Below are 27,403 nucleotides of genomic sequence, written 5' to 3'. Positions count from 1 at the left end.
GTGGCGTCAGCTGATCCCTTATCGCATGCCACGGCCATGAAGCCGCACAGTCTGAAGAAGGTGGAAGGAGCAGAGTGACAGCCTGGCGAAGATATGCACTGCTCATGCCCGTCAATCACACCCTCGCAGTCAAAATAAATAAGACATCGAGGGGCGTTGTGTCGGGCAGGGCGGCCGCAGAGGCGCAGCCAGCCAAACAATGATGTCAGAAGAAGGGCTGTGCTACCTCGGGGGTTGTTGCGTGTCATTACAAAGGAAAGTCACACCTCAGGGACGTTTTAATGGTCTCAGGGGACACATTGTAGACGTGTTCCGTTCCACGTGTGCAAGGAGAATAAGTTTATGAGCCACCTTGCACACATGCAGCATTACTGCTGTACAAGGTGGCTGTAAAACATACAAACACCTGGGGGAGGGGCGACAGGTTCCCTTCAATTTCAGTTCTTGTCTGCGTGGCTTTTGCAGGAGACGATGCCGGCTACACAGCGGGGGAACAGCTGGCGGTGCTGAACCCCACTGACACATTGGCTGGTGTTTTTCTCTGTGCAGCTAGCAGTACCGGGCAACAACTGGCGGTGTTAGAGCCCAGGGTCAGCAGGAGGAGTAGAGGGAGCAGAGTGTAGGCCGAAGCCTGCACTGGTGGCAGCTTTAGATCTGTTGTGTCTGTGTGGCTGTTGCAGGACACGTTGCCGGCTACACAGCAGAGGATACAGCTGGCGTTGCTGAACCCCACTGACACATTAGCTGGTGTTTTTCTCTGTGCAGCTAGCACATCTGGGCGCCAACTGGCGGTGTTAGAGCCCAGGGTCAGCAGGAGGAGCATAGTGTAGGCCGAAGCCTGCACTGGAGCAAGTTGAAAGGGAACCTTTAACCCCCCCCCCCCAGGGGTTTGTAGCTGAAAGAGCCATATTGTACAGCACTAATGCTGGAAAAGGTAAACTTAGCTCTTTTAATTATGGTCCTTGCAAACGCTGAACTTGACACTTATGAAATGTGTCCCCTCACACCGTTAAACCGTCCGGTCGGAGGGACTTTCCTTTGTCATGTGACGCAGCACAGCTGTCATTCTTACCCCCTTGGCGCCGTGCGCCGCGCGCCGCCTCCTCAGCGTTGTTTGAATCTGTCCCGGAGCCTGCGCTGTTATGTTAGCCCTTGTCCATGCACACAGTTTGCGCTGCCCATCTTCTGACATCATTTGGTGTCAGGCTGGCTGCGCCTGTGCGGCTGCGCTGGCCAAGATCCCGCCTCGCTGTGTCATCTAATGTAATCACTCTGCGGACCTGTGATCCATGGGCATGCGCAGTGCATATCCTTGCCTCTCACTCCCCTCCTTCCAGCTTCTTCAGACTGTGCGGCGTCATGGCCGTGGCATGCTATTAGGGATCAGCTGACGGCGCACAGTCTGAAGAAGGCTGAGGGAGATGAGAGAGAGGCGGAGGTTAAGATATGCACTGCGCATGTCCATGGATCACAGGCCCGCAGTGGGATTAAATCAGAAGACACTACGAGGAGGGATCTCGTCCAGCGCGGCCGCACAGGCGCAGCCAGCCTGACACCAAATGATGTCAAAAGATGGGCAGCGCAAACTGTGTGCATGGACAAGGGCTAACATAACAGCGCAGGCTCCGGGACAGATTCAAACAACGCTGAGGAGGCGGCGCACGGTGTCAAGGGGGTAAGAATGACAGCTGTGCTGCGTCACATGACAAAGGAAAGTCCCTCCGACCGGACAGTTTAACGGTGTGAGGGGACACATTTCATAAGTGTCAAGTTCAGCGTGTGCAAGGAGCACCACAAAAAGAGCCACTTTTTCCTTTTGCATCATTATTACTGCTGCACAAGGTGGCTCTTTCAGTAACAAACGCCTGGGGGGGTGGCTTCCAGGTTCCCTTAAATTTAAGTTGTTGTGTCTGCGTGACTGTTGCAGGACACGTTGCCGGCTACACAGCAGGGGAGCAGCAGGCATTACTAAACCTCACTAACACATTGGCGAGGTGTTTGGCTCTGTGCGGACAGCACTTCCGGACAACAACTAGCGGTGTTGGAGCCCAGGGACAGCAGGATGAGGAGGAGGAGGTGGAGGAGATAGGAGGAATTGCCACACACACAGCTGAGGAACAGCTGACGTTACTGAACCCCAATAACAGAGGAGCGACTGTTGACTGTGCGGACAGCACTTCTGGACAACAACTAGCGGTGTTGGAGCCCAGGGACAGCAGGATGAGGAGGAGGAGGTGGAGGAGATAGGAGGGATTGCCACACACACAGCTGGGGAACAGCTGACGTTACTGAACCCCAATAACAGAGGAGCGACTGTTGACTGTGCGGACAGCACTTCTGGACAACAACTAGCGGTGTTGGAGCCCAGGGACAGCAGGATGAGGAGGAGGAGGAGGTGGAGGAGATAGGAGGGATTGCCACACACACAGCTGGGGAACAGCTGACGTTACTGAACCCCAATAACAGAGGAGCGACTGTTGACTGTGCGGACAGCACTTCTGGACAACAACTAGCGGTGTTGGAGCCCAGGGACAGCAGGATGAGGAGGAGGAGGAGGTGGAGGAGATAGGAGGGATTGCCACACACACAGCTGTGGAACAGCTGACGTTACTGAACCCCAATAACAGAGGAGCGACTGTTGACTGTGCGGACAGCACTTCTGGACAACAACTAGCGGTGTTGGAGCCCAGGGACAGCAGGATGAGGAGGAGGAGGTGGAGGAGATAGGAGGGATTGCCACACACACAGCTGTGGAACAGCTGACGTTACTGAACCCCAATAACAGAGGAGCGACTGTTGACTGTGCGGACAGCACTTCTGGACAACAACTAGCGGTGTTGGAGCCCAGGGACAGCAGGATGAGGAGGAGGAGGTGGAGGAGATAGGAGGGATTGCCACACACACAGCTGGGGAACAGCTGACGTTACTGAACCCCAATAACAGAGGAGCGACTGTTGACTGTGCGGACAGCACTTCTGGACAACAACTAGCGGTGTTGGAGCCCAGGGACAGCAGGAGGAGGAGGAGGTGGAGGAGATAGGAGGGATTGCCACACACACAGCTGGGGAACAGCTGACGTTACTGAACCCCAATAACAGAGGAGCGACTGTTGACTGTGCGGACAGCACTTCTGGACAACAACTAGTGGTGTTGGAGCCCAGGGACAGCAGGATGAGGAGGTGGAGGAGATAGGAGGGATTGCCACACACACAGCTGGGGAACAGCTGACGTTACTGAACCCCAATAACAGAGGAGCGACTGTTGACTGTGCGGACAGCACATTTGGACAACAACTAGCGGTGTTGGAGCCCAGGGACAGCAGGATGAGGAGGAGGAGGTGGAGGAGATAGGAGGGATTGCCACACACACACAGCTGGGGAACAGCTGCCGTTACTGAAACCCAATAACAGAGGAGCGACTGTTGACTGTGCGGACAGCACTTCTGGACAACAACTAGTGGTGCTGGAGCCCAGGGACAGCAGGATGAGGAGGTGGAGGAGATAGGAGGGATTGCCACACACACAGCTGGGGAACAGCTGACGTTACTGAACCCCAATAACAGAGGAGCGACTGTTGACTGTGCGGACAGCACTTCCGGACAACAACTAGCGGTGTTGGAGCCCAGGGACAGCAGGATGAGGAGGAGGAGGTGGAGGAGATAGGAGGAATTGCCACACACACAGCTGAGGAACAGCTGACATTACTGAACCCCAATAACAGAGGAGCGACTGTTGACTGTGCGGACAGCACTTCTGGACAACAACTAGCGGTGTTGGAGCCCAGGGACAGCAGGATGAGGAGGAGGAGGTGGAGGAGATAGGAGGGATTGCCACACACACAGCTGGGGAACAGCTGACGTTACTGAACCCCAATAACAGAGGAGCGACTGTTGACTGTGCGGACAGCACTTCTGGACAACAACTAGCGGTGTTGGAGCCCAGGGACAGCAGGATGAGGAGGAGGAGGAGGTGGAGGAGATAGGAGGGATTGCCACACACACAGCTGGGGAACAGCTGACGTTACTGAACCCCAATAACAGAGGAGCGACTGTTGACTGTGCGGACAGCACTTCTGGACAACAACTAGCGGTGTTGGAGCCCAGGGACAGCAGGATGAGGAGGAGGAGGAGGTGGAGGAGATAGGAGGGATTGCCACACACACAGCTGTGGAACAGCTGACGTTACTGAACCCCAATAACAGAGGAGCGACTGTTGACTGTGCGGACAGCACTTCTGGACAACAACTAGCGGTGTTGGAGCCCAGGGACAGCAGGATGAGGAGGAGGAGGTGGAGGAGATAGGAGGGATTGCCACACACACAGCTGGGGAACAGCTGACGTTACTGAACCCCAATAACAGAGGAGCGACTGTTGACTGTGCGGACAGCACTTCTGGACAACAACTAGCGGTGTTGGAGCCCAGGGACAGCAGGATGAGGAGGAGGAGGTGGAGGAGATAGGAGGGATTGCCACACACACAGCTGGGGAACAGCTGACGTTACTGAACCCCAATAACAGAGGAGCGACTGTTGACTGTGCGGACAGCACTTCTGGACAACAACTAGCGGTGTTGGAGCCCAGGGACAGCAGGATGAGGAGGAGGAGGAGGTGGAGGAGATAGGAGGGATTGCCACACACACAGCTGGGGAACAGCTGACGTTACTGAACCCCAATAACAGAGGAGCGACTGTTGACTGTGCGGACAGCACTTCTGGACAACAACTAGTGGTGTTGGAGCCCAGGGACAGCAGGATGAGGAGGTGGAGGAGATAGGAGGGATTGCCACACACACAGCTGGGGAACAGCTGACGTTACTGAACCCCAATAACAGAGGAGCGACTGTTGACTGTGCGGACAGCACTTCTGGACAACAACTAGCGGTGTTGGAGCCCAGGGACAGCAGGATGAGGAGGAGGAGGTGGAGGAGATAGGAGGGATTGCCACACACACACAGCTGGGGAACAGCTGCCGTTACTGAAACCCAATAACAGAGGAGCGACTGTTGACTGTGTGGACAGCACTTCTGGACAACAACTAGCGGTGTTGGAGCCCAGGGACAGCAGGAGGAGCAGAGGAACACAGTGTAGGCCGAAGCCCAATTGGAGAAAGTCGAAAGGGAACCTTTAACCCCCCCCCAAGGCGTTTGTAGCTCAAAGAGCCAGCTTTTGCAGCACAAAGGATGCAAAAGGAAAAGGTGGCTCTTTTCATTATGCTCCTTGCAAACACAGAACTAAACACATATTATAAAATGTGTCCCCTGATACCGTGAGACCGTCCCGGAGGTGGCACTTTCCTTCGTAATATAACGCAGCACAGCCGTCATTCCTACCCCCTTGGTGCCGTGCGTCGGCTCCTCAGCGTTGATTAATTACGTCCCGGAGCCTGCGCTGTTATGTTATCACTTGCCCAGGCACACGTAGCGCTGCCCATCTTCTGACATCATTTGGTATCAGTCTGGCTGCGCCTGTGCGGACGCGCTGGCCGAGAGCCCGCCTCGCAGTGTCATCTAATGTAATCCAACCGCGGGCCTGGGATCCGTGGCCATGCGCAGTGCATATCCTCGCCTCTCACTCCCCTCCCTACGACTTCTTCAGACTGTGCGGCGTCACGGCCATGGCATGCTATTAGGGATCAGCTGATGGCGCACAGTCTGAAGAAGACGTAGGGAGATGAGTGAGAGGCGGAGGTTCAGATATACACTGCGCATGTCCATGGATCTCAGGCCTGCAGTGGGATTAAATCAGAAGACACTGCGAGGCGGGATCTCGGCCAGAACGGCCGCACAGGCGCAGCCAGCCTGACACCAAATGATGTCAGAAGACGGGCAGCGCTGAGTGTGCCTGGCCAAGGGATAACATAACAGGGCAGGCTTCGAGACAGAATCAAACAACGCTGAGGAGCCGGCGCACGTCGCCAGGGGCGTAAGAATAACGGCTGTGCTGTGTCACATTATGAAGCAAAGTCCCACCTCCGGGACGGTTTTACGGTATCAGTGGACACATTTTATAAGTGTTAAGTTCTGCGCGTGCAAGGAGCTAAACTAAAATAGCTACCTTTTCCTTGTGCAGCATTACTGCTGCACAAGGTGGCTCTTTCAGTATCAAACGCCTTGGGGGGGGGGACAGGTTCCCTTACATTTAAGTTGTGTCAGCGTGGCGGTCGCAGGACACATTGCCGGCTACACAGCTGGGGATCAGCTGACGTTACTGAAACCCAATAACACTGGGTCGTATGTTTTGACTGTGCAGATGGCACTTCTGAGCCTCAACTGGCGGTGTTGGAGCCCAGGAATTTAAGTTCAGGTGGTAGAAAGATGAACACAACAGGAGACCTGGATACTGTAGACAGTCACCTAATTATTTAATCAGGAAGAGGAGTGGCAAATTCCTGCGAGATCCAGGCCTTGTTCATTTTCAGGAAAGTAAGCCGGTCAACGTTATCGGAGGATAGTCTCATGCGACGGTCAGTTAGTACACCACCTGCAGCACTAAAGACGCGTTCCGATAGTACACTAGCCGCAGGGCAAGCCAGCACCTCCAATGCATACTGGCTTAGCTCTGGCCATGTATCCAGCTTTGAGACCCAAAACTTGAAAGGGGAAGAGCCGTCTGGGAGTACAGCAAGAGGGCAAGACATGTAGTCTGTCACCATCTGACGGAACCGTTGCCTCCTGCTGACTGGAGCCGTCTGTGATGGTGTAGACTTTTGTGGCGGGCACACAAAACTGAGCCACAGTTGGGCCATACTGGTCTTGCCTTGGGCAGAGGCACTGCTTCTGCTCCCTCTTTGTGCAGAGCCTCCTCCACTGCCTGGACGCACTGAGCTGCTTTGTAATGCACTAGCAGCACTTCTCTCAGTTGGAATGGAGAAGATGATGGAATTCACCAGTGTCTCTTGGTACTCCCGCATTTTTCGCTCCCGGTTCAACGGTGTGATGAGGCTTTCTACGTTGTCCCGGTAGTGAGGATCGAGGAGGGTGAACAGCCAATAATCAGACATGTTGAGAATGTGGGCGATGCGGCGGTCATTTCTCAGGCACTGCAGCATGTAATCCACCTTGTGCTGCAGACTGCCAACTGGCCAAGAAACGCTGTCCCCTGCTGGAGGTGTGATCTCTGCCCACTCGTCATCACCCCACCCTCACTGTACACACTGAGTACTGGACAATTGTGTAACTCCCTCCTCTGGACGGACGTCTTCCTCCTCCATTGACTCCTCCTCATCCTCCTCACAAAGTGTCCCCTGCCTACGCGTTTGTGAGGAACCACTTGGTGCTGATTGTCCAGAAGATGATGGAAATGGTGAATCCTCATCCTCCACCTCTTCCACAACATCATCCCTTAGCGCTTGCAGTGATTTTTCAAGCAGGCAGATAAGAGGGACAGTCATGCTGACTAGTGCATCATCTGCACTCGCCATCCGCGTGGAATAATCGAAGGGACGCAAAACCTGGCAGACGTCCTTCATAGTGGCCCACTCTGTGGTTGTGAAGTCTGAACGGCGCGGAGTGCGACTTCTTTGCGCCTGATGCAGCTGGTACTCCATTACAGCTTGCTGCTGCTCACACAACCGCTCCAACATATGTAACGTGGAATTCCACCTGGTAGGTAGGTCACATATGATGCGATGTTCCGGCAGGCGGTGTCGGCGCTGCAGAGCCGCAATGCGCGATTTTGCCGTGCTGGAACGCCGCAAGTGAGCACACTCTAGGCGGACCTTGTGCAGCAGTGCATCAAGATCCGGATAGTCCCTCAAAAAACTCTGCACGACCAAATTGAGCACATGTGCCAGACATGGGATGTGAGTGAGGTTGCCGAGGCCCAGAGCTGCCACCAGATTTCGGCCATTATCACACACTACCATGCCTGGCTGGAGATTCGCTGGCACAAACCGCACATCGCTCTCCTGCTTGATGGCATTCCAGAGCTCCTGCGCTGTGTGGCTTCGATTCCCCAAAGAAATTAATTTCAAGACGGCCTGTTGACGTTTGGCCACGGCTGTGCTCATGTCGGTCGTAACAGGTAAACGTTCATCACGGGTCCATGTGGAGGTGGACTGTGACGGCTCCTGCAGCGATGATTCTGAGGAACTGGTGTAAGAGGAGGAGTCAATGCGTACAGAATGGATTCCTGCAATCCTTGGAGTGGGCAGGACACGTCCTGCGCCACTCGCATGATCTGTACCCGGCTCAACAACATTAACCCAATGGGCAGTGAGGGAAAGGTATCGCCCCTGTCCATGTTGACTGGTCCACGCATCGGTGGTGAGGTGGACCTTGCTACTGACGGCATTCAGTAGCGCGTGTTTTATGTGTCCCTCCACATGCTTGTGCAGGGCAGGGACAGCTTGCCTGCTGAAGTAAAAGCGGCTGGGCACATTGTACTGTGGGACTGCCAATGACATCAAGTCACGGAAGCTGTCAGTCTCCACCAGCCTGAATGACAGCATTTCCAGTGACAGAAGTTTGGCAATGCCTGCAGTCAGAGCCTGTGCTCGTGGGTGGTTTGACGAGAAAGGCCGCCTTTTCTCCCATGCCTGTACTACCGATGGCTGTAGACTGGGCTGGGAGTGTGTGGATGACTGGGAACTTGGTGCTGCGGGTGGAATTACAGTGGGTCTCTGGACAACAGGGCCAGAGGTTCTTCCACGGCGATCCTGGGAGGAAGCCGAACCAGCTGCGTGTGAGCTGGATGAAGAGGCAACACGAGCTGAAGAGGTGGTAGCTGCCGCTGTTGGTTGGCCTAGCTCTTCAGTGTGTTTTTCTAACTCCGCCGCGTGCCTGGTGCGCACATGTTTCCACATGTTGGAGGTATTGAGGTTGCTGACATTTCGACCTCTTTTGACTTTGTGATGACACACCTTGCATTTGACATAGCAAATGTCATCTGCAACTGTGTCAAAAAAGGACCAGGCACTGCAAGTCTTGGGAGCGCCCTTTTTGGCTTTTGGAAGAGACATGCTCCTAACGGGTGCCAAAGCGGAGGCTGCAGGATCCGCAGTCTTCCCCCTCCCTCTCCCTCTTTGGCCCGTTCGGGGAATCTCTTCCTCAGAGCTGCTCCCACCACCTTCCTGTCCCTCACGCCAAGATGCATCAAGGACCTCATCATCTACACTACCCTCTGCCATCAACTGCTCCTCCTGGGTAGTCTCAGCAGCAGAGCATGCACCAGAAAGTGGCACCTGAGTGTCATCAGCGGATGCGTCCTGCGATGTGGTGACCGGAGGCACTGGCCCACCCGCCTCTTCAGACTCAGAGAGAAAAAGCTGTTGGGCATCACTGCACCTTGCCTCTTCTTCCATTTCTCCAATGCTGCTTGGCTGGCCCCCTGTTTCCAAGCCAAGAGATTCAGAGAACAGAAGTAGAGACGGCTCCTGTCCTGGGCTCTCTGTCTGCCAGGGCAATTTGGCAGGTGGTGAAGAGACAGATGGGTGCTCTCCAGTGCTCTGTGTCTGAGAGGATGTGGCACTAATTGAAGTCGATGCGTTAGCTGCCATCCATCCGACAACGGCTTCAATTTGTTCTTCACGCAGCAGCGGTGTACGGCGCTCTGCGACAAAGCTGCGCATGAAGGACTGTTCCCTGGTGAAACTGGGTGCTGAGGAGTCACCGGTGCCCGCAGCAGGCACAGAATCCCCACGTCCTCTCCCTGCTCCGCGCCCATGCCCACGTGCCTTACTCCCTGCCTTCTTCATCTTGGTTGACTGATAAAGATAAGCAGAAAAGTACTAACGGCTTTGTGTGCTTATTCCTGAACAGCTCCGAGTCCTAACAGGTATAAGAAACACTAATTTTCTAAAGTGTGGACTAGACTTTAATATGAGCTAATGTGGCCTACAGAAATGTAAAGTGGTGTGTTTGGTGAACTTTATTATTTATTTATTTTTGGGGGGCTGAACTGACAACAGAGAGAGCTGCACTCACACGGAGACCGTGCAGACAGCCGTAAACGGCGCTGCAAGGCCCAAAAACCCTCCTCTACGTTACCCTATGTAGTGTTTTTCCACAAGTTAGCTGGATACGGGTGGAAAGACACTAATAGGAATTTTTGGGAAAAATGTGCAGCAGCCTGCACTACTTAAAACAAAAGGAAAATTGATTTTACGGTATGACGCAGTGAAGAACCCTGAGCTGGATACAACCAGGCTATGGCTGCTCACAGACTACAGGGCGAGCTGCAGTCACACGGAGACCGTGCAGACAGCCGTAAACGGCGCTGCAAGGCCCAAAAACCCTCCTCTACTTTATCCTATGTAGTGTTTTTCCACAAGTTAGCTGGATACGGGTGGAAAGACACTAATAGGAATTTTTTGAAAAAATGTGCAGCAGCCTGCACTACTTAAAACAAAAGGAAAATTGATTTTACGGTATGACGCAGTGAAGAACCCTGAGCTGGATACAACCAGGCTATGGCTGCTCACAGACTACAGGGCGAGCTGCAGTCACACGGAGACCGTGCAGACAGCTGTAAACGGCGCTGCAAGGCCCAAAAAACCTCCTCTACTTTATCCTATGTAGTGTTTTTCCACAAGTTAGCTGGATACGGGTGAAAAGACACTAATAGGAAATTTTTGAAAAAATGTGCAGCAGCCTGCACTACTTAAAACAAAAGGAAAATTTATTTTACGGTATGACGCAGTGAAGAACCCTGAGCTGGATACAACCAGGCTATGGCTGCTCACAGACTACAGGGCGAGCTGCAGTCACACGGAGACCGTGCAGACAGCCGTTAACGGTAGGGTTGAGCGACTTTCATTTTTTTAAGATCGAGTAGGGTTTTGGGAAACCCGATTTTGTCCAGAGTCGAGTCGAGTGCAGTCGGCCGATTATCGCTAAAAGTCGGGGATCGACCGAAACACGAAACCCAATGCAAGTCAATGGGGAAGCATAGTCGGCAGTGAGTGGAGGCCAGGAAAACACCTACAGTGCCCATTTTAATGCCAAAAACATCCATTCTTGTTTCTGAAGCTTGCCAATCTTAATTAACTGTATAATAATAGTTGGGCATAGGGAATTGGGGGAAAGTTGTGGGGGGAGTAGGGCTGGCTCAAGTTTTTCGTGGGCCCAGGAAATGCGGACTACGTCACGGCGGTGTTGCAGGGAAAGGTAAGTATTTAAACGTTGCAAGTGCTGTGATCCTGAGCAAGCAGGGGGGGGCCCACTCGTTCGCATTGGCACTGGCACAGGGCCCCTCAAAGTACGGCGGTGTGTTTGCATGGCGGGGGCGCCTCCCACCAGCAGCGACACTTTTGCGTACTCTGAGGGGCCCTGTGCCAGTGACGTCGCCAACGAGTATGCCCCCCCACCTGATGAAGGAACCTGCACTTTCATCTGCACCTTCCTCTTTGTCCCTGTGTAAGGTGGTATAACATGCGGGAAGGGGAACCTTACTTTCAGCAGGGTCAGATTCTGGCTGTGTAGAGTACAAGGGGAATGTAGTGGTCTAGGTCAATGTACCAGCAGACTCATTTAGCAGTGGCTGGGCAATGGGCAGGATGAGGAGGAAACAGATATAGGGCCAAAGAATAAAGTAGGCTAAATGCAGTTCAAAATTGGTAACAGGACTAAACAGGCGGCATTGCTTTGTTCAGTGGAGTAGCAAACCCAAGAGCAGCAGACACTGTTTCAAGGGCCTAACCACACTAGTAGGCCAAATGCAGTTTAATATCTGATAGTATAGGGCGAAAGCCAGAATGTGGAAGCTCAGCTTTGTTCAGTTGAGGACAACACCAGGGAGGGGCAGACACCTTTAGTAGGCCGGAAAAGCCTATTGCATTTTTTAAAATGGTAATTTGGAGCAGAAGGTTGAAGCTCAGCTTTATTTAGTTGAGGACAACACCAGGCAGGGGCACACAGACAGACACCTTTAGTAGGCCGGAAAAGCCTATTGCATTTTTTAAAATGGTAATTTGGAGCAGAAGGTTGAAGCTCAGCTTTATTTAGTTGAGGGCAACACCAGGGAGGGGCAGAAGCCGTTAGTAGGCCCTAACCACCATTTTGTTTTTTAAAAACCACTTAATGAGAGCCGGAAGGTTGAAGCTCAGCTTTATTCAGTTGAGGACAACACCAGGCAGGGGCACACAGACAGACACCTTTAGTAGGCCGGAAAAGCCTATTGCATTTTTTAAAATGGTAATTTGGAGCAGAAGGTTGAAGCTCAGCTTTATTTAGTTGAGGGCAACACCAGGGAGGGGCAGAAGCCGTTAGTAGGCCCTAACCACCATTTTGTTTTTTAAAAACCACTTAATGAGAGCCGGAAGGTTGAAGCTCAGCTTTATTCAGTTGAGGACAACACCAGGCAGGGGCACACAGACAGACACCTTTAGTAGGCCGGAAAAGCCTATTGCATTTTTTAAAATGGTAATTTGGAGCAGAAGGTTGAAGCTCAGCTTTATTTAGTTGAGGACAACACCAGGCAGGGGCACACAGACAGACACCTTTAGTAGGCCGGAAAAGCCTATTGCATTTTTTAAAATGGTAATTTGGAGCAGAAGGTTGAAGCTCAGCTTTATTTAGTTGAGGGCAACACCAGGGAGGGGCAGAAGCCGTTAGTAGGCCCTAACCACCATTTTGTTTTTTAAAAACCACTTAATGAGAGCCGGAAGGTTGAAGCTCAGCTTTATTCAGTTGAGGACAACACCAGGCAGGGGCACACAGACAGACACCTTTAGTAGGCCGGAAAAGCCTATTGCATTTTTTAAAATGGTAATTTGGAGCAGAAGGTTGAAGCTCAGCTTTATTTAGTTGAGGGCAACACCAGGGAGGGGCAGAAGCCGTTAGTAGGCCCTAACCACCATTTTGTTTTTTAAAAACCACTTAATGAGAGCCGGAAGGTTGAAGCTCAGCTTTATTCAGTTGAGGACAACACCAGGCAGGGGCACACAGACAGACACCTTTAGTAGGCCGGAAAAGCCTATTGCATTTTTTAAAATGGTAATTTGGAGCAGAAGGTTGAAGCTCAGCTTTATTTAGTTGAGGGCAACACCAGGGAGGGGCAGAAGCCGTTAGTAGGCCCTAACCACCATTTTGTTTTTTAAAAACCACTTAATGAGAGCCGGAAGGTTGAAGCTCAGCTTTATTCAGTTGAGGACAACACCAGGCAGGGGCACACAGACAGACACCTTTAGTAGGCCGGAAAAGCCTATTGCATTTTTTAAAATGGTAATTTGGAGCAGAAGGTTGAAGCTCAGCTTTATTTAGTTGAGGACAACACCAGGCAGGGGCACACAGACAGACACCTTTAGTAGGCCGGAAAAGCCTATTGCATTTTTTAAAATGGTAATTTGGAGCAGAAGGTTGAAGCTCAGCTTTATTTAGTTGAGGGCAACACCAGGCAGGGGCACACAGACAGACACCTTTAGTAGGCCGGAAAAGCCTATTGCATTTTTTAAAATGGTAATTTGGAGCAGAAGGTTGAAGCTCAGCTTTATTTAGTTGAGGACAACACCAGGCAGGGGCACACAGACAGACACCTTTAGGAGGCCGGAAAAGCCTATTGCATTTTTTAAAATGGTAATTTGGAGCAGAAGGTTGAAGCTCAGCTTTATTTAGTTGAGGGCAACACCAGGGAGGGGCAGAAGCCGTTAGTAGGCCCTAACCAAAGTTGAAGGCCAAATGCAGTTTAATTTCTGATACTATAGGCCGAAAGCCAGAAGGTGGAAGCTCCGATTTAGACAGTGGAGGACAATTTGAATTAGGGACTGCAGACAGACTTAGTAGGCTGTCCCCTGTGGACCATGCATCCAACACATTAACCCATTGCGCCGTAATGGACACGTAATCTTCCGTGGCCATGCCTACAGGTCCATGCGTCTGTTGTCAGGTGCACCTTTGTACTCACAGATTGCCAGAGTGCATGGACAATGCGGTCTTCTACATGCTGGTGGAGGGTTGGGATGGCTTTTCTCGCAAAAGAAGTGTCGACTGGTTAGCTTGTAGCGTGGTACAGCGTAGTCCATCATGGCCTTATTAATAGTAAATAAAATATATAACTAGGCTCTATGAACTTTTAAATAGGTTCCAGGGGTACACGGGCAGCATTGGTGTGGTCAGTGGAGGAGTATTGCAAGTAGGGGCTGCAGACAGGCTATCAAAGGCCTAAAATACCAAACAGTAGGCACTCATGGCAGTTTTACATCGGTTACATGGATACACAGGCAGGCACTCCAGGCAGCATTGTGGTCAGTGGAGGAGTATTGCAAGTAGGGGCCGCAGACAGGCTATCAAAGGCCTAAAATAACAAACAGTAGGCAGTCATGGCAGTTTTACATCGGTTACGTGGATACACAGGCAGGCACTCCAGGCAGCATTGTGGTCAGTGGAGGAGTATTGCAAGTAGGGGCCGCAGACAGGCTATCAAAGGCCTAAAATAACAAACAATAGGCTCATTGCAGTTTTACAGCGGTTACATGGATAGACGGGCAGGCAGCTTGGTGGTGAGTGGAGGAGTATTTAAAGTAGGGACCGCAGACAGGCTTCAAAGGCCTAACATAAGAAAATGGGCTGGCTGTAGGCACTTTATAATTGGTTCCAGGGGTACACGGGCAGCAGTGGTCTGGCCAGTGGAGGACTAGTGGAAGGAGGGACCGCAGACAGGCTTCAAAGGCCTAACATAAAAAAATGGGCTGGCTGTAGGCACTTTATAATTGGTTCCAGGGGTACACGGGCAGCAGTGGTCTGGTCAGTGGAGGACTAGTGGAAGGAGGGACCGCAGACAGGCTTCAAAGGCCTAACATAAAAAAATGGGCTGGCTGTAGGCACTTTATAATTGGTTCCAGGGGTACACGGGCAGCAGTGGTCTGGTCAGTGGAGGACTAGTGGAAGGAGGGACCGCAGACAGGCTTCAAAGGCCTAACATAAAAAAATGGGCTGGCTGTAGGCACTTTATAATTGGTTCCAGGGGTACACGGGCAGCAGTGGTCTGGTCAGTGGAGGACTAGTGGAAGGAGGGACCGCAGACAGGCTTCAAAGGCCTAACATAAAAAAATGGGCTGGCTGTAGGCACTTTATAATTGGTTCCAGGGGTACACGGGCAGCAGTGGTCTGGCCAGTGGAGGACTAGTGGAAGGAGGGACCGCAGACAGGCTTCAAAGGCCTAACATAAAAAAATGGGCTGGCTGTAGGCACTTTATAATTGGTTCCAGGGGTACACGGGCAGCAGTGGTCTGGCCAGTGGAGGACTAGTGGAAGGAGGGACCGCAGACAGGCTTCAAAGGCCTAACATAAAAAAATGGGCTGGCTGTAGGCACTTTATAATTGGTTCCAGGGGTACACGGGCAGCAGTGGTCTGGTCAGTGGAGGACTAGTGGAAGGAGGGACCGCAGACAGGCTTCAAAGGCCTAACATAAAAAAATGGGCTGGCTGTAGGCACTTTATAATTGGTTCCAGGGGTACACGGGCAGCAGTGGTCTGGTCAGTGGAGGACTAGTGGAAGGAGGGACCGCAGACAGGCTTCAAAGGCCTAACATAAAAAAATGGGCTGGCTGTAGGCACTTTATAATTGGTTCCAGGGGTACACGGGCAGCAGTGGTCTGGCCAGTGGAGGACTAGTGGAAGGAGGGACCGCAGACAGGCTTCAAAGGCCTAACATAAAAAAATGGGCTGGCTGTAGGCACTTTATAATTGGTTCCAGGGGTACACGGGCAGCAGTGGTCTGGCCAGTGGAGGACTAGTGGAAGGAGGGACCGCAGACAGGCTTCAAAGGCCTAACATAAAAAAATGGGCTGGCTGTAGGCACTTTATAATTGGTTCCAGGGGTACACGGGCAGCAGTGGTCTGATCAGTGGAGGAATAGTGGAAGGAGGGACCGCAGACAGGCTTCAAAGGCCTAACATAAAAAAATGGGCTGGCTGTAGGCACTTTATAATTGGTTCCAGGGGTACACGGGCAGCAGTGGTCTGGCCAGTGGAGGACTAGTGGAAGGAGGGATCGCAGACAGGCTTCAAAGGCCTAACATAAAAAAATGGGCTGGCTGTAGGCACTTTATAATTGGTTCCAGGGGTACACGGGCAGCAGTGGTCTGGCCAGTGGAGGACTAGTGGAAGGAGGGACCGCAGACAGGCTTCAAAGGCCTAACATAAAAAAATGGGCTGGCTGTAGGCACTTTATAATTGGTTCCAGGGGTACACGGGCAGCAGTGGTCTGGCCAGTGGAGGACTAGTGGAAGGAGGGACCGCAGACAGGCTTCAAAGGCCTAACATAAAAAAATGGGCTGGCTGTAGGCACTTTATAATTGGTTCCAGGGGTACACGGGCAGCAGTGGTCTGGTCAGTGGAGGACTAGTGGAAGGAGGGACCGCAGACAGGCTTCAAAGGCCTAACATAAAAAAATGGGCTGGCTGTAGGCACTTTATAATTGGTTCCAGGGGTACACGGGCAGCAGTGGTCTGGTCAGTGGAGGACTAGTGGAAGGAGGGACCGCAGACAGGCTTCAAAGGCCTAACATAAAAAAATGGGCTGGCTGTAGGCACTTTATAATTGGTTCCAGGGGTACACGGGCAGCAGTGGTCTGGTCAGTGGAGGACTAGTGGAAGGAGGGACCGCAGACAGGCTTCAAAGGCCTAACATAAAAAAATGGGCTGGCTGTAGGCACTTTATAATTGGTTCCAGGGGTACACGGGCAGCAGTGGTCTGGCCAGTGGAGGACTAGTGGAAGGAGGGACCGCAGACAGGCTTCAAAGGCCTAACATAAAAAAATGGGCTGGCTGTAGGCACTTTATAATTGGTTCCAGGGGTACACGGGCAGCAGTGGTCTGGCCAGTGGAGGACTAGTGGAAGGAGGGACCGCAGACAGGCTTCAAAGGCCTAACATAAAAAAATGGGCTGGCTGTAGGCACTTTATAATTGGTTCCAGGGGTACACGGGCAGCAGTGGTCTGGTCAGTGGAGGACTAGTGGAAGGAGGGACCGCAGACAGGCTTCAAAGGCCTAACATAAAAAAATGGGCTGGCTGTAGGCACTTTATAATTGGTTCCAGGGGTACACGGGCAGCAGTGGTCTGGTCAGTGGAGGACTAGTGGAAGGAGGGACCGCAGACAGGCTTCAAAGGCCTAACATAAAAAAATGGGCTGGCTGTAGGCACTTTATAATTGGTTCCAGGGGTACACGGGCAGCAGTGGTCTGGCCAGTGGAGGACTAGTGGAAGGAGGGACCGCAGACAGGCTTCAAAGGCCTAACATAAAAAAATGGGCTGGCTGTAGGCACTTTATAATTGGTTCCAGGGGTACACGGGCAGCAGTGGTCTGGCCAGTGGAGGACTAGTGGAAGGAGGGACCGCAGACAGGCTTCAAAGGCCTAACATAAAAAAATGGGCTGGCTGTAGGCACTTTATAATTGGTTCCAGGGGTACACGGGCAGCAGTGGTCTGATCAGTGGAGGAATAGTGGAAGGAGGGACCGCAGACAGGCTTCAAAGGCCTAACATAAAAAAATGGGCTGGCTGTAGGCACTTTATAATTGGTTCCAGGGGTACACGGGCAGCAGTGGTCTGGCCAGTGGAGGACTAGTGGAAGGAGGGATCGCAGACAGGCTTCAAAGGCCTAACATAAAAAAATGGGCTGGCTGTAGGCACTTTATAATTGGTTCCAGGGGTACACGGGCAGCAGTGGTCTGGCCAGTGGAGGACTAGTGGAAGGAGGGACCGCAGACAGGCTTCAAAGGCCTAACATAAAAAAATGGGCTGGCTGTAGGCACTTTATAATTGGTTCCAGGGGTACACGGGCAGCAGTGGTCTGGCCAGTGGAGGACTAGTGGAAGGAGGGACCGCAGACAGGCTTCAAAGGCCTAACATAAAAAAATGGGCTGGCTGTAGGCACTTTATAATTGGTTCCAGGGGTACACGGGCAGCAGTGGTCTGGTCAGTGGAGGACTAGTGGAAGGAGGGACCGCAGACAGGCTTCAAAGGCCTAACATAAAAAAATGGGCTGGCTGTAGGCACTTTATAATTGGTTCCAGGGGTACACGGGCAGCAGTGGTCTGGTCAGTGGAGGACTAGTGGAAGGAGGGACCGCAGACAGGCTTCAAAGGCCTAACATAAAAAAATGGGCTGGCTGTAGGCACTTTATAATTGGTTCCAGGGGTACACGGGCAGCAGTGGTCTGGTCAGTGGAGGACTAGTGGAAGGAGGGACCGCAGACAGGCTTCAAAGGCCTAACATAAAAAAATGGGCTGGCTGTAGGCACTTTATAATTGGTTCCAGGGGTACACGGGCAGCAGTGGTCTGGTCAGTGGAGGACTAGTGGAAGGAGGGACCGCAGACAGGCTTCAAAGGCCTAAAATAACAAACAATAGGCTCATGGCAGTTTTACAGCGGTTACATGGATACACGGGCAGCTTGGTGGTGAGTGGAGGAGTAGTGCAAGGAGTGTCTGTCCCAGTACTCCCAAAATATAAATAGATGTTAATGTCTCGCAAAACAACCAAAACAAAAAAAAAGGTGGCATACTTAGGTACAGGGGTGGGCTCATCTGCTGAGTTTCTGACATAGTAATTTGGCAGTAACTATTTAATGGTGCCAATATAGGACACAGACACAGACTACTTTAAGTTGCATCATAGATGTCTACAAATGTGTATTGTCAGTGCCAGACATTGAATGATGTCAGCGAATAGACTAAAGATTGGTGGAGCTGTGCGACATAATTTTGCATGTGGTAGAGCACATTTTGAGCTGGGGTAGGGGGGAACTCTCTAGAGGCCGGCGGGACCGCCCCAGGGCCCCTCATGTTACAACGGTGTGTCTGACGTTGGGTGCGCACCACCACCGCCAGAGACACTACATTGTACTATGAGGGACCCAGTAGCAATGCCGTCAACCAAAAGCGAGCACACCCACCTCTTCAGACAAACAGCAGTCTCACGGGTGCTTGCGCCAAGTCGCGATACCACGGCCCCGTGTGGGGAGTTTGGCCATTTAGGGAGGTGTAAACATGTCGTATGCTGTACAATCAGCTGCAGCAAATTAGACATTAGAAACGTAATTCACAGGCAAGAGCCTTTCATAGGAAAGCTAGGTGTCGGCCGGGCAAGGTGGGGCAAAAGATTTCGAAATCCAGTTGTGGTTCATTTTAATGAATGTTAGATCGTCAACATTTTGGGTAGCCAGACGAGTCCTTTTTTCGGTTAATATTGAACCTGCAGCACTGAATACTCTTTCTGATAGGACACTTGCTGCCGGGCAAGCAAGCTCCTGCAATGCATATTCTGCCAATTCTGGCCAGGTGTCTAATTTGGAGGCCCAGTAATCAAATGGGAATGACGGTTGAGGGAGAACATCGATAAGGGATGAAAAATAGTTAGTAACCATACTGGACAAATGTTGTCTCCTGTCACTTTCAATTGATGCAGCAGTACCTGTCCTGTCTGCGGTCATAGCAAAATCACTCCACAACCTGGTCAGAAAACCCCTCTGTCCAACGCCACTTCTGATGTGTGCACCCCTAACACTCCTAGTCTGCTGCCCCCTGGAGCTCGTGTGAGAACGATCACGTGCGCTGTGTGCTGGGAATGCCTGAAGCAAACGGTCAACAAGAGTTGATTGTTTGGTTGCTAATATTAGTTCCAAGTTCTCATGTGGCATAATATTTTGCAATTTGCCTTTATAGCGTGGATCAAGGAGGCAGGCCAACCAGTAATCGTCATCGTTCATCATTTTCGTAATGCGTGTGTCCCTTTTTAGGATACGTAAGGCATAATCCGCCATGTGGGCCAAAGTTCCAGTTGTCAAATCTCCGGTTGTGATTGGTTGAGGGGCAGTTGCAGGCAAATCTACGTCACTTGTGTCCCTCAAAAAACCAGAACCCGGCCGTGACACGCAACCAATTTCCTGTGCCCCCGGGAAAGGTTCGGCATTAAAAATATACTCATCCCCATCATCCTCCTCGTCCTCCACCTCCTCTTCGCCCGCTACCTCGTCCTGTACACTGCCCTGACCAGACAATGGCTGACTGTCATCAAGGCTTTCCTCTTCCTCTGGTGCAGACGCCTGCTCCTTTATGTGCGTCAAACTTTGCATCAGCAGACGCATTAGGGGGATGCTCATGCTTATTACGGCGTTGTCTGCACTAACCAGCCGTGTGCATTCCTCAAAACACTGAAGGACTTGACACATGTCTTGTATCTTAGACCACTGCACACCTGACAACTCCATGTCTGCCATCCTACTGCCTGCCCGTGTATCCTCCCACAAATAAATAACAGCACGCCTCTGTTCGCACAGTCTCTGAAGCATGTGCAGTGTTGAGTTCCACCTTGTTGCAACGTCTATGATTAGGCGATGCTGGGGAAGGTTCAAAGACCGCTGATAGGTCTGCATACGGCTGGCGTGTACAGGCGAACGTCGGATATGTGAGCAAAGTGCACGCACTTTGAGGAGCAGGTCGGAGAACCCAGGATAAGTTTTCAATAAGCACTGCACCACCAGGTTTAAGGTGTGAGCCAGGCAAGGAATGTGTTTCAGTTGGGAAAGGGAGATGGCAGCCATGAAATTCCTTCCGTTATCACTCACTACTTTGCCTGCCTCAAGATCTACTGTGCCCAGCCACGACTGCGTTTCTTGTTGCAAGAACTCGGACAGAACTTCCGCGGTGTGTCTGTTGTCGCCCAAGCACTTCATAGCCAATACAGCCTGCTGACGCTTGGCAGTAGCTGGCCCATAATGGGACAACTGGTGTGCAACAGTGTCATCTGCCGATGGAGTGGTTGGCAGACTGCGTTCTGTGGAAGAGCTGTAGCTTCTGCAGGAGGACGAGGAGGAGGAGGAGGAGGGGGTGCGAACGCCTACAGCCAACTGTTTCCTAGACCGTGGGCTAGGCACAACTGTCCCTAAATTGATGTCGCCTGTGGACCCTGCATCCACCACATTCACCCAGTGTGCCGTGATGGACACATAACGTCCCTGGCCATGCCTACTGGTCCATGCATCTGTAGTCAGGTGCACCTTTGTACTCACAGATTGCCTGAGTGCATGGACGATGCGCTGTTTAACATGCTGGTGCAGGGCTGGGATGGCTTTTCTGGAAAAAAAGTGTCGACTGGGTAGCTCGTATCGTGGTTCAGCGTACTCCATCAGGGCTTTGAAAGCTTCGCTTTCAACTAACCGGTAGGGCATCATCTCTAACGAGATTAGTCTAGCTATGTGGGCGTTAAAACCCTGTGTACGCGGATGCGAGGATAAGTACTTCCTTTTTCTAACCAGAGTCTCATGTAGGGTGAGCTGGACTGGAGAGCTGGAGATCGTGGAACTTTCGGGTGTGCCGGTGTACATGGCAGACTGAGAGACGGTTGGAGACGGTATTGTTTCCGCCGGTGCCCTAGATGCAATATTTCCTCCTACAAAACTGGTGGTTCCCTGACCCTGACTGCTTTTGGCTGGCAAAGAAACCTGCACAGATACTGCCGGTGGTGCAGAAAATGGTGGCCTTACAGTGACGGAAGGGATGTTGCGTTGCTGACTAGCTTCATTGGCCGAGGGTGCTACAACCTTGAGGGACGTTTGGTAGTTAGTCCAGGCTTGAAAATGCATGGTGGTTAAGTGTCTATGCATGCAACTAGTATTTAGACTTTTCAGATTCTGACCTCTGCTTAAGCTAGTTGAACATTTTTGACAAATGACTTTGCGCTGATCTGTTGGATGTTGTTTAAAAAAATGCCAGACTGCACTCTTCCTAGACTCGGATCCCTTTTCAGGGATTGCAGACTGAGCTTTAACCGGATGGCAACGCTGTGCTCCAACAGGTTTTGGCTTTGACACGCGTTTTGGGCCAGATACGGGCCCGGCAGATGGAACCTGTTGCGATGTTGATGCCTGCTGCGGCCCCTCCTCCACCTCCGCTTCTGAACTACTGCCGCCTGCACCCTGTTCCCCCAATGGCTGCCAATCGGGGTCAATAACTGGGTCATCTATTACCTCCTCTTCGAGCTCGTGTGCAACTTCGTCTGTGTCACTGTGTCGGTCGGTGGTATAGCGTTCGTGGCGGGGCAACAGTCTCATCAGGGTCTGATTGTGGATCTGTACCCTGAGAGGGCAATGTGGTGGTCTGAGTCAAAGGAGCAGCATAGTACTCTGGCTGTGGCTGTGCATCAGTGCACTCCATGTCAGAATATACTTGTAATGGGCATGGCCTGTTAAATGTTTCACTTTCTAAGCCAGGGACGGTATGTGTAAAGAGCTCCATGGAGTGACCCGTTGTGTCGCCTGCTGCATCCTTCTCTCTTGTTGTAGTTTTTGCTGAGGAGGACAAGGAAGCGACTTGTCCCTGACCGTGAACATCCACAAGCGACACGCTGCTTTTACATTTACCAGTTTCGGAAGAGGAGGCAAAAGAGCTAGAGGCTGAGTCTGCAATGTAAGCCAAAACTTGCTGTTGCTGCTCCGCCTTTAAAAGCGGTTTTCCTACTCCCAGAAAAGAGAGCGTTCGAGGCCTTGTGTAGCCTGACGACGAAACTGGCTCCACAGCTCCAGACTTAGGTGGAATATTTTTATCCCCACGACCACCTGATGCTCCACTACCACTACCATCATTACCAGCTGACAATGAACGCCCACGACGACCTCTTGCACCAGACTTCCTCATTGTTTTAAAATCTTAACCAAAGTAACTTTATTTGTTGCTGTCAAACAACTTACACGGTGAGCTATAACTTCAGTATGATTTCAATATCCCTTAACAGGTTGGTGAGACCACAAGGAAAATCAGGCACAATGTTACACACTCTGTTTTCTGTGGCACAAAATCACAGAGATGACACACACGCAGGACTGTCACTCAAGCACTAATGTCAATATTAATCTCCCACCTAATTTATTTATTTTTTTTTTCTCAGGGGGACTTTAGAAACCAAATAATATTAAAAAAAAAAAAAAAAAAAAAAAGGCTTTCTATGGCCCACAATTAGAGAGAGAGAGGTGGCACACCCAGGAGTCAAGACTGGCACACAAGCTGAAAGGGCAATATTACTCTCCCACTGTTTTTTTATGTTTTTTTTGTTTTTTTCAGGGAGACTTTAGAAACCAAATAATATTAAAAAAACCAAAAAAAAAAATAGCCTTTCTATGGCCCACTGAATGAGAGAGAGAGGTGGCACACCCAGGAGTCAAGACTGGCACACAAGCTGAAAGGGCAATATTACTCTCCCACTGTTTTTTTATGTTTTTTTTTTTTTTTAAGGGAGACTTTAGAAACCCAATAATATTTAAAAAAATAAATAAATAGGCTTTCTATGGCCCACTGAATGAGAGGGAGAGAGGTGGCACACCCAGGAGTCAAGACTGGCACACAAGCTGAAAGGGCAATATTACTCTCCCACTGTTTTTTTATGTATTTTTTGTTTTTTAAGGGAGACTTTAGAAACCCAATAATATTTAAAAAAATAAAAAAAAAGGCTTTCTATGGCCCACTGAATGAGAGGGAGAGAGGTGGCACACCCAGGAGTCAAGACTGGCACACAAGCTGAAAGGGCAATATTACTCTCCCACTGTTTTTTTATGTATTTTTTTTTTTTTCAGGGAGACTTTAGAAACCAAATAATAAGAAAAAAAATAAATAAATAAATAGGCTTTCTATAGCCCACTGAATGAGAGATAGCACACACAGCAGTGGCACACAAGCCCTGACTGAGGCCAATATTTTTCTCCCACTGATTGATGTAGTGTTTTTGTGTTGAGGTAGATTTTAGAACACAAATCAAGGAAAAAAAAAAAAAATGCTTTCTATGGCCCACTGAATGAGAGAGAGGTGGCACACCCAGGAGTCAAGACTGGCACACAAGCTGAAAGGGCAATATTACTCTCCCACTGTTTTTTTATGTATTTTTTGTTTTTTAAGGGAGACTTTAGAAACCCAATAATATTTAAAAAAAAAAATAAATAGGCTTTCTATGGCCCACTGAATGAGAGGGAGAGAGGTGGCACACCCAGGAGTCAAGACTGGCACACAAGCTGAAAGGGCAATATTACTCTCCCACTGTTTTTTTATGTATTTTTTGTTTTTTAAGGGAGACTTTAGAAACCCAATAATATTTTAAAAAAAAAATAAATAGGCTTTCTATGGCCCACTGAATGAGAGGGAGAGAGGTGGCACACCCAGGAGTCAAGACTGGCACACAAGCTGAAAGGGCAATATTACTCTCCCACTGTTTTTTTTATGTATTTTTTGTTTTTTAAGGGAGACTTTAGAAACCCAATAATATTTAAAAAAAAAAAATAAATAGGCTTTCTATGGCCCACTGAATGAGAGGGAGAGAGGTGGCACACCCAGGAGTCAAGACTGGCACACAAGCTGAAAGGGCAATATTACTCTCCCACTGTTTTTTTTATGTATTTTTTGTTTTTTAAGGGAGACTTTAGAAACCCAATAATATTTAAAAAAAAAAATAAATAGGCTTTCTATGGCCCACTGAATGAGAGGGAGAGAGGTGGCACACCCAGGAGTCAAGACTGGCACACAAGCTGAAAGGGCAATATTACTCTCCCACTGTTTTTTTATGTATTTTTTGTTTTTTAAGGGAGACTTTAGAAACCCAATAATATTTAAAAAAATAAATAAATAGGCTTTCTATGGCCCACTGAATGAGAGGGAGAGAGGTGGCACACCCAGGAGTCAAGACTGGCACACAAGCTGAAAGGGCAATATTACTCTCCCACTGTTTTTTTATGTATTTTTTGTTTTTTAAGGGAGACTTTAGAAACCCAATAATATTTTTAAAAAAAAATAAATAGGCTTTCTATGGCCCACTGAATGAGAGGGAGAGAGGTGGCACACCCAGGAGTCAAGACTGGCACACAAGCTGAAAGGGCAATATTACTCTCCCACTGTTTTTTTTTTTTTTTTTTTTTTTTCAGGGAGACTTTAGAAACAAAATAATAAGAAAAAAAATAAATAAATAGGCTTTCTATAGCCCACTGAATGAGAGATAGCACACACAGCAGTGGCACACAAGCCCTGACTGAGGCCAATATTTTTCTACCACTGATTGATGTAGTGTTTTTGTGTTGAGGTAGAATTTAGAACACAAATCAAGGAAAAAAAAAAAAAATGCTTTCTATGGCCCACTGAATGAGAGAGAGGTGGCACACCCAGGAGTCAAGACTGGCACACAAGCTGAAAGGGCAATATTACTCTCCCACTGTTTTTTTATGTATTTTTTGTTTTTTAAGGGAGACTTTAGAAACCCAATAATATTTTAAAAAAAAAATAAATAGGCTTTCTATGGCCCACTGAATGAGAGGGAGAGAGGTGGCACACCCAGGAGTCAAGACTGGCACACAAGCTGAAAGGGCAATATTACTCTCCCACTGTTTTTTTATGTATTTTTTGTTTTTTAAGGGAGACTTTAGAAACCCAATAATATTTTTTTTAAAAAATAAATAGGCTTTCTATGGCCCACTGAATGAGAGGGAGAGAGGTGGCACACCCAGGAGTCAAGACTGGCACACAAGCTGAAAGGGCAATATTACTCTCCCACTGTTTTTTTATGTATTTTTTGTTTTTTAAGGGAGACTTTAGAAACCCAATAATATTTTTTTAAAAAAAATAAATAGGCTTTCTATGGCCCACTGAATGAGAGGGAGAGAGGTGACACACCCAGGAGTCAAGACTGGCACACAAGCTGAAAGGGCAATATTACTCTCCCACTGTTTTTTTATGTATTTTTTGTTTTTTAAGGGAGACTTTAGAAACCCAATAATATTTTTTTAAAAAAATAAATAGGCTTTCTATGGCCCACTGAATGAGAGGGAGAGAGGTGGCACACCCAGGAGTCAAGACTGGCACACAAGCTGAAAGGGCAATATTACTCTCCCACTGTTTTTTTATGTATTTTTTGTTTTTTAAGGGAGACTTTAGAAACCCAATAATATTTTTAAAAAAATATAAATAGGCTTTCTATGGCCCACTGAATGAGAGGGAGAGAGGTGGCACACCCAGGAGTCAAGACTGGCACACAAGCTGAAAGGGCAATATTACTCTCCCACTGTTTTTTTTATGTTTTTTTTTTTTTTTTCAGGGAGACTTTAGAAACCAAATAATATTAAAAAACCCAAAAAAAAAAATAGCCTTTCTATGGCCCACTGAATGAGAGAGAGAGGTGGCACACCCAGGAGTCAAGACTGGCACACAAGCTGAAAGGGCAATATTACTCTCCCACTGTTTTTTTAGGTTTTTTTTTTTTTTTCAGGGAGACTTTAGAAACCAAATAATATTAAAAAAAAAAAAAAAATAAATAGGCTTGCTATAGCCCACTGAATGAGAGATAGCACACACAGCAGTGACACACAAGCCCTGACTGAGGCCAATATTTTTCTCCCACTGATTGATGTAGTGTTTTTGTGTTGAGGTAGAATTTAGAACACAAATCACGGAAAAAATAAATAGGCTTTCTATGGCCCACTCAGTGAGAGATGGCACACACAGGGATGGCACTGTAGCAGAAATGCCAATCTTAATCTCCCACAAAAAAAACAAAAAAAAAACAGGGACTGTCCTACAATTACTATCTCCCTGCAGTAATGTAAGCCAGGTATGGCAGGCAGCAATAGGAGTGGACTGATGCACAAATTAAATAAAAAGTGTGGACAAACAAAAAAGATAGCTGTGCAGAAAGGAAGGAACAAGAGGATATGTGCTTTGAAAAAAGCAGTTGGTTTGCACAGTGGCGTACACACAGCAATACAGCTATCACGGAGCCTTCTAGGGCAGCCCAATGAGCTACAGCGCTGAGGGAAAAAAAAAAAAAAATAGCTTCCACAGTCCCTGCACACCGAAGGTGGTGTTGGACAGTGCAAATCGCTGCAGCACAAGCGGTTTGGTGGTTAGTGGACCCTGCCTAACGCTCTCCCTGCTTCTGACGAAGCGGCAGCAACCTCTCCCTAAGCTCAGATCAGCAGCAGTAAGATGGCGGTCGGCGGGAACGCCCCTTTATAGCCCCTGTGACGCCGCAGACAGCAAGCCAATCACTGCAATGCCCTTCTCTAAGATGGTGGGGACCAGGATCTATGTCATCACGCTGCCCACACTCTGCGTTCACCTTCATTGGCTGAGAAATGGCGCTTTTCGCGTCATTGAAACGCGACTTTGGCGCGAAAGTCGCGTACCGCATGGCCGACAAGCACAGGGGTCGGATCGGGTTTCATGAGACGCCGACTTAGCCAAAAGTCGGCGACTTTTGAAAATGATCGACCCGTTTCGCTCAACCCTAGTTAACGGCGCTGCAAGGCCCAAAAAACCTCCTCTACTTTATCCTATGTAGTGTTTTTCCACAAGTTAGCTGGATACGGGTGGAAAGACACTAATAGGAATTTTTTGAAAAAATGTGCAGCAGCCTGCACTACTTAAAACAAAAGGAAAATTTATTTTACGGTATGATGCAGTGAAGAACCCTGAGCTGGATACAACCAGGCTATGGCTGTTCACAGA

Source organism: Ranitomeya variabilis, chromosome 1 (assembly GCF_051348905.1).
Source record: "Ranitomeya variabilis isolate aRanVar5 chromosome 1, aRanVar5.hap1, whole genome shotgun sequence".
Classification (NCBI taxonomy): domain Eukaryota; kingdom Metazoa; phylum Chordata; class Amphibia; order Anura; family Dendrobatidae; genus Ranitomeya; species Ranitomeya variabilis.
This window is presented reverse-complemented; position numbering follows the sequence as displayed.